We start from the raw sequence: 6,881 nt of genomic DNA, 5'->3' as shown, positions 1-6,881 counted from the left end.
AAGTAGCTCAATAACTGGGAACCACGCCAGAGCCTGACAGTAGAAGCTGTTATTTTATTGATATTTCTCAAAAGGAAGTCAAGCCTGATTATGTATGTTGACACTCAGAAAATGCAAAGTAACATTTAAATTCATAATAAAGGGATGAGGAAGCTTTATGCAAGAGGGAGGATGTTAATCATTTAATTTAAGTCAGTCATTTAGCTGCAAAGTGAATTTAAATGTATTTGAACAGACAGGGAAAAACCAGAGATCTGCAATCTGTTTTGGAAAGTTTCCTCCCAGTCCCTGGAACTCCAGCTGCTGTTGCTGGGGTTGGCCTGTCTGTACCGCACCGGGGCTCTTCCTTAGCAGGGAACCACAAAGTTACTCTTGAGCTCACTAATCATGACTGTGTTTTCTTCTTCTCGCTGGGTACAGCCGTGCTTCATTTTCCGTACTGGTTCTCAGCTGCTAGAAAAGAGGATTTTTCCTTCCAGATAAACTGTTTTCCATCTTATTTACTGATCCTTTTTTCTGCTGCTGAGACTTCCACCCTCCGGCCAGGGAGCCTCCAGCAGGTCCTGGCCATCCTTGGCCCAGAGCCACGGACTCCTCCGGGTTGGAAGGGGCCCTGCAGGTCTCCAGTCCAACCTCCTGGGCTGAATTCAGACCGGGCTGCTTAGGGCAGCGTAAGGTCACCTCAGCGTGTCTTACAGCTGAGGTGGAGCAGGAACGAAAGCAGGAATGTGCTGGAAGCAATTTACTCTGCTTTGGCAAAACCACTTATTAAATCAGCTGATTCCCGAACCAGCTGTTAAAAATCCCTCCAAGCAATCTCCACACTGAGCAATTATAATTTTGCAGCTTGACACCAAGTTTCTCACCCTATGTAGGAAATTTTGAAGTAGGCTCAATTTAATAGAGACCAAACACAAGAGTAAAGCGCTGTAGACACAGGGGCACTGCAATCACAGCCGCTCAGCAGACTGCCTCTAGTACGTCACCTCCCATCTTGCTTGAGGTTCTTCATTTTACTGTGACTTTGAGTAATTAGGCTTCAAGGTCGTGACTGTATTAATTACCAGGGCCAAGTGCAAGACTGTTAGGAACATGGAATTGGCTTGGGAGCTACACGTGGCGGGGATTGCTGTTATTCGCTGTGACTGCGTGGGCTTTGTTTTCAGTCGAGGAACACCAGGAGGCCCCTCTGTCAAACAGCAACAGCCTGTGGGGATAGGAAAGATGGACGTGTCCCTGAACGCTGCTTCCCATGGGCAACATGTGCCGTGCTCAGCCTGACATCTGCCAGGCACTCCGTGTGCCATGCTTCTCTGTGACAGCAGAGGTGGAGGCTTGGCTGTCACCCATGGATGGGTGCATGTCCCCCACACCGCGTCCCGCTGTAACAGTGAGGTGACAGATCTCCTGGGCTGTGACCGTCCGTCCGCACTGCTCAGTTACTCACTGGCCCTGTGTCAGGCTGTCCCAGCTAGCGGCGACAGAAAAACATCCCTGGGGGGTGGGACACTCGTCCCAGCCAGCATGGACACAAGCCCATTGGTACCACTTGGCTTCAGGAGCAGTCGTCGGTCCCCGGTCCACTTCTGTCAGAACAGGTATGGCCCACGCAGAAGTCATGCCCTCACAACATGCTCAGTCCTTCCAGTCTGCTCACGGCCTTAGGTCAGTATGCGTTAAACTTGCCAACCCTGAAATGCTTTCACATCGCTATGTCATCACCTGTATTACTTTTTACCTTCCATTGGGAAAGCTGCAAAGCAGATCTGGGCTACAGTTCATTTTAAAAACAACAATATCAAAATGTTCCTGCATTGCTGCAAACATGCAGCCACTTGGGACGCCAATTCCAGTGACCACCATTACCCTAAGCTGAATCATAACAGAAAAAAAAAAGAGTTAAAAATCAGCAAACCACAGCATTTCAATAAACTAAAGCAAACTGTGCGCCCAGCGGTGCCAATCCCTCAGCTACGAGCCTGGGTAAATAAGGTCTTGCTTGTCTTGTGTTGGCACTTCACAAAGCGATGCTTCCCAGCGATCAGCTCGGCCACAGGTATCGGCTGCCGCGCTGCAGGTCCAGCAGCTTGGCTTAACCCCCCGGTGAGGCAGGGTGCCGCGGCTGCGCCGCCGTGTGTGTGCGGGGACCGTCCCCCCCGCGTGTGACACCCTCCGCCGAGGGACGGTGCAGACACCGGACCGGCGCATCACAACCTCGGTACCGTTTCTGCCGTGACCTCCTGTTCCCAGCCCTGGCTGGGATATGGATTAAATATAAAAAGAGGGCAAGAAGACTGACGGCATCAGTTACATGCGAGATGAGGTTGTCAGTTAAGTTCATTTTAATTCCAGATATTACTTGGATTTGTGTGACCTCTTTTGTTATTTTTAGAGCTAGTTTAAATTGGCAGGTCCTGTTATGTGGGAAATTGAAAGTTAAAAAAAAATCCTTTAGGCCTAAATTGGAACGCACAGTTGGAAATTTCCAAGAAATTATATTTCCAAAATCTGTTCTGGAAACGTCAAAATGACCTAGTCACAGCAGTTCATTTTTATATTTATAATTTTGAATATAATGTGTTATATACAATACAAGCCCTTGGCCTTTTTATTACATTTTTTGCTTTGATTTTTTTGGAAACAAAATATTTTTAACATTTTTTGGAAGTATGATTGTAAACATACCAGTAAGTTCCCCCAAATTATTTCCATTTTGTCAAACCAATATTTTCCTATGAGAAGCATTTTCTTTGGGGAAAAAAACCACTATGGATTTGAATTCGCCTCTTTCTGCCCAGTGACTTGGTCTTCAGCAACACGAATACAGTTCCCTGAGGGAAACGGCCTGTCCCCTCCCGATCCCTGGGAACGGAAAGACGACTTTCTTCTGGGAGATACTTTTATTTAGACAATTTCTCCAGTATTAAGCATTTGGGGGGCAGAGCACTGACTTGTGTCAGTCTTACAGTCCTACTGCACAGCTGGGAGGAGGCACACATTGAGAAGTTGAATATAGAAAAGGCGTTACTCCCCTGGTGACATGCCATGAGTGTCCCGCAAGGCTTGCAGCAGATCGTCGTCATCCCTACCAGTGCTCTGCCATTCGTCTGGCACTTCCATCTGTGAAATGGCACCCGGTCTCTGGCAGTCACCCATTTACCTGCGGCTTTGTGGGTGTGCATTTTCTGAAAAGGATGTCTTTTAGGTAAGACTTGTGTTCTGGCTGCGCATGACTCCATTCAGTGGTGGGCAAAGGCTGGGGACGTAGTCAAGATGATATGTGCACCAACATCTCAACAGCTTCATAATCCTTCATGCAGCCCTTTAGCCATACTTTCTTTCAAGATCTTTTGGGTGGACACCATCTCTCCATGCATTCCTATGGCCACGGTACAATGCTTGATGGCGATATGAGGCTTTTGTGCAGTGCCACGATGCCAAGAAGAACAACCACCATGCAATCCCCACTGCCAGGCTGGCGACGGCCATCTCCTGCTCCCCTCAGGCTCAGCCCCTCATGCTGGGGGAGGACGTCCCATCCCCGGAGGCTTTTGCTGGACAAAGCGCTGGCTGGCCAGACCCAGCGCTGTCCGTGGGCCCACGGTGAGTGGGAGGTCGGACTGTGGATCTCCAGAGGTCCCTGCCAACCTGCATTTCTATGGTCCTATTGTTTATTCACCCCTGGCCCCATCCAAAGCAAATGCAGCTGTAAAGCCAGCCTTGATACACACTGCTGTTTCTGTCACGCCCCGTTTGGTTGGCGTATCTGCGGTCTCCCTGGTTTCCACCCAAGTGAGTTCCTCCTTTAAAAAAAACTCCTTCTGCTGGAGTTTCATCATAACATCAGGTTAAACCACACTACGCAGATGCTTTTGAAGCTGTTATCCTGTAAATCAGTCCTGAATTTTGACCTTTCATATCTGTTAGATTTCATGTCTAGAAAACCAAACCAAACCAAAAAACCTCTTACCGATCCCCCAATGTTGAGCTAAAACCAAACACTATAAATAGCTGGTGAACATACCTGTATGGTATTGGACAACTGAGCCTTTCATAGGAATGTGCTAATGAACGTTTGCCTTTGTGATGAGGTCCCAGTAGCAAAGTTAGACATGTAAAAAGTAAATGTGTGTTCCTTTCTTTCCTTTTTGATGGTTGTATTACTCAGCACAATCAGGTATCTTTTTAGTGAAATTAACTACTCTGAAACTGCCATCAGACCAACAAAAGCCACAGGCAGTCATTGAGCCAAGCTTACTGTTGCTATTAAGGCCAAGAATGACCAATGCTATGGAAAGCAATTATCAGAAAGACACAACAACTCATCAGACCATGAGGCTACTGCAATGAGAGGCTGAGCTACTGCCCTCAGGAGTGGTGATTTCATTTTCAGACTTTGCATTACTAAAGAGATGCCATCAGACTTGCCACGTTACGGGGTGACCCACAGATCCTTCTCCTTTCTAGCCCAATTTCCCCTCTGGCCATAGAAAGCTAACTGTGCTCCCTTTGGAAAGGAGCGGAGTTGTGCAGCCAACTGTTGCGCTGAGAAAAGAAAAAAACCCACCTATAGCTACCCAACACCACAGAGGCAGGAAAAAAAGAAAAGCTATTACTTACGACCAGCGTATTTATGGGACAGTTGACGCAGCCTTCAGAAGCACAGTCAGGAGTTTAGGGGAAAAACTTAACACCTGTGGTAAGCACTCCATGGCACGTGGCGAGCTCCTTTGTGGCACACAGCTGGGCAAACCAGCAGCATCGCAGTGAGCTACTGCTCTGCTCTTCTTTAAAGCAGCCCACGGATGGAGGCGGTGCGGGAGCCGGGCGGCAATGCCACCTCTTTCTTCCTCGTACACCGTGATGCAAAGCTGAGGGTCTGGCTCGCTACGTGACCACGTGTGCAGGCTCCTTCCCACCCAGCAGGACTCTCTGAGGAGGGCATTGAGTGCCATGTGCTCCCAAAAAGCTTAAGACAAACAGGAGGTGCCGACATAAACGTTCTCCTCAACACACACAACCCCACGGGGTAACCGCTGCACGCTGCAGCAAGGCTGGACCATCTTTAAAAAGTCTCCTTCCTGGCTGCCACTTGTGATCTAACCTGATCAGCTATTTGCCCTCACCCACGTGTACCCCTCGCGCATTCAATTCCCCCTTTTCTTACAACAGCCAAGGTGGCCAAGTGCCTGCGGCTTTCCCGGCTCACGGCCATCCTAGGACCAAGACCAGGAGACGAGGTGTGCCTTACACCCTGCTATTCTTTGAGCCCCACTGAAATTTAAGAAATACTTGAGATCACACAAGGCCTGCTTCATGAAGCCCCATTTTCTTCAAACACCTAAAAACTAACAGATGCTGGCACAGGTATTTCTCATCTCACAGAACTGAAGTAAAGGCACTTTCCAAACCGCGAGAGCTGACAAGTCAGTGCATCCGTCAGTCCATTTAAAATTTCAATTGTCCATGTCACCAGGCTCCAGTTTCTTCTGCAGAGCTTGGCGCTACTGTTGCATTTGCAGAAGGCGACCACAGCTTTACGGATCAGATCCTCAGTTTATTTTGGTAACAACGAGCCCAGGACTCTGTTTTTACTGAGTGCCACTCACTGCTCATTCACTGCTTAGAACAGAAACCAGAGGAAGGCACAACTTCCATGTTGCTGCAGCAGATTTCTTTGCCAGGAAAAACATTTTTACACTTTTTTTTTTTTGGTGTGTTTTAACGGTTGCTATTTCTACATTATCTATTACTGAGATTACTTCCTGTGGGAAAGATTTAATATTTTTAATTCCAATAATAATTTTAGTAACAGTTGCTATTTTCTGCCAATGTTTCTGCATTTTGGGATAGAACCAAATTATATGTTCTAAAGTCCTCTTCTCATTACAGTTTCTCTAGGAAAGCTTTTAAGGCAGTTATTTCATACCTCAAAAATTACAGGAAAAAGAATAGAATTTTCTTATGTTTATGAGACTGATTTTCCATCAAGTTCCAGGCTATTGCCTGCTTCCTGCGTAGTTAACCTCATTCTTCCATTTCCATTTAAAAGTCAAATGCTTCTCTCCCTCATTTAGCTTTCATGTCATTCAAGTGAGGTACCTGGTTATAACTTCTACTGCTAGCTCTTTCGCATCCAACTAGGAATAACTGGCTCATCAAGAATTGTTGCTGCTTCTTGGCAAATCTGGCGACACTGAAGAGTACAGATACGAAAGGCTGCAGAGGCCCTTTCTGTGCCAGTGCCGCTGGCACCCTTGCATTATAAAGTTTCCATCCTGGAAACAGCAATGACATTTTTTGAGGCAATTATTTACACTTTTGTACACACAGTAAGTGGTGTTACTGCACATACATGTCTTTCCTGAAACCCAGGAATGAAATTTCTGTCTCGCTGAGATCAACAGCTGGTTCAACCTTGACTTAGTAAAGTTAGGATTACATCTCAAATGTCACTTCTGGCCCTAACTAAGAACACTACTTCAGAATTAATCAACTCCTTACTTTCAGTCAGGAATAAATACATCTAAGGTTTTTGGTTGGTTGTTTTTTTAAAGGAAGAGATTTTTTTTAAAGAAACATTGAACTGATATAACTTCTTGAAAGAAGGTATTAGATGCTTTTTGCACGAAGTTCAGAACTGAGAACGCTTAGAGCCAGTCCCAATATTGGCATATTGATTACTTATCCAAATTTCAGAAGATTTACTCCAAGTTTCTGTTTACCCCTGAAATGTCTGCAGGGGATGTGAGCCTTCTAGAGACAGCACCTGATAAGCTTGAAAGATTTGTTTTTCAAATCAGTTCTTCTTTAGGTGAAATGGGAGTTGGCTTCTGTTCCCTGCAGCATAGATGTTAAATGAGTAATATATTCATTGTGGA

The sequence above is a fragment of the Aquila chrysaetos genome, chromosome 19 (assembly GCF_900496995.4).
Source record: "Aquila chrysaetos chrysaetos chromosome 19, bAquChr1.4, whole genome shotgun sequence".
Lineage (NCBI taxonomy): Eukaryota > Metazoa > Chordata > Aves > Accipitriformes > Accipitridae > Aquila > Aquila chrysaetos.
The sequence above is the reverse complement of the archived record's forward strand: the minus strand, read 5'-3'. Positions refer to the sequence as shown.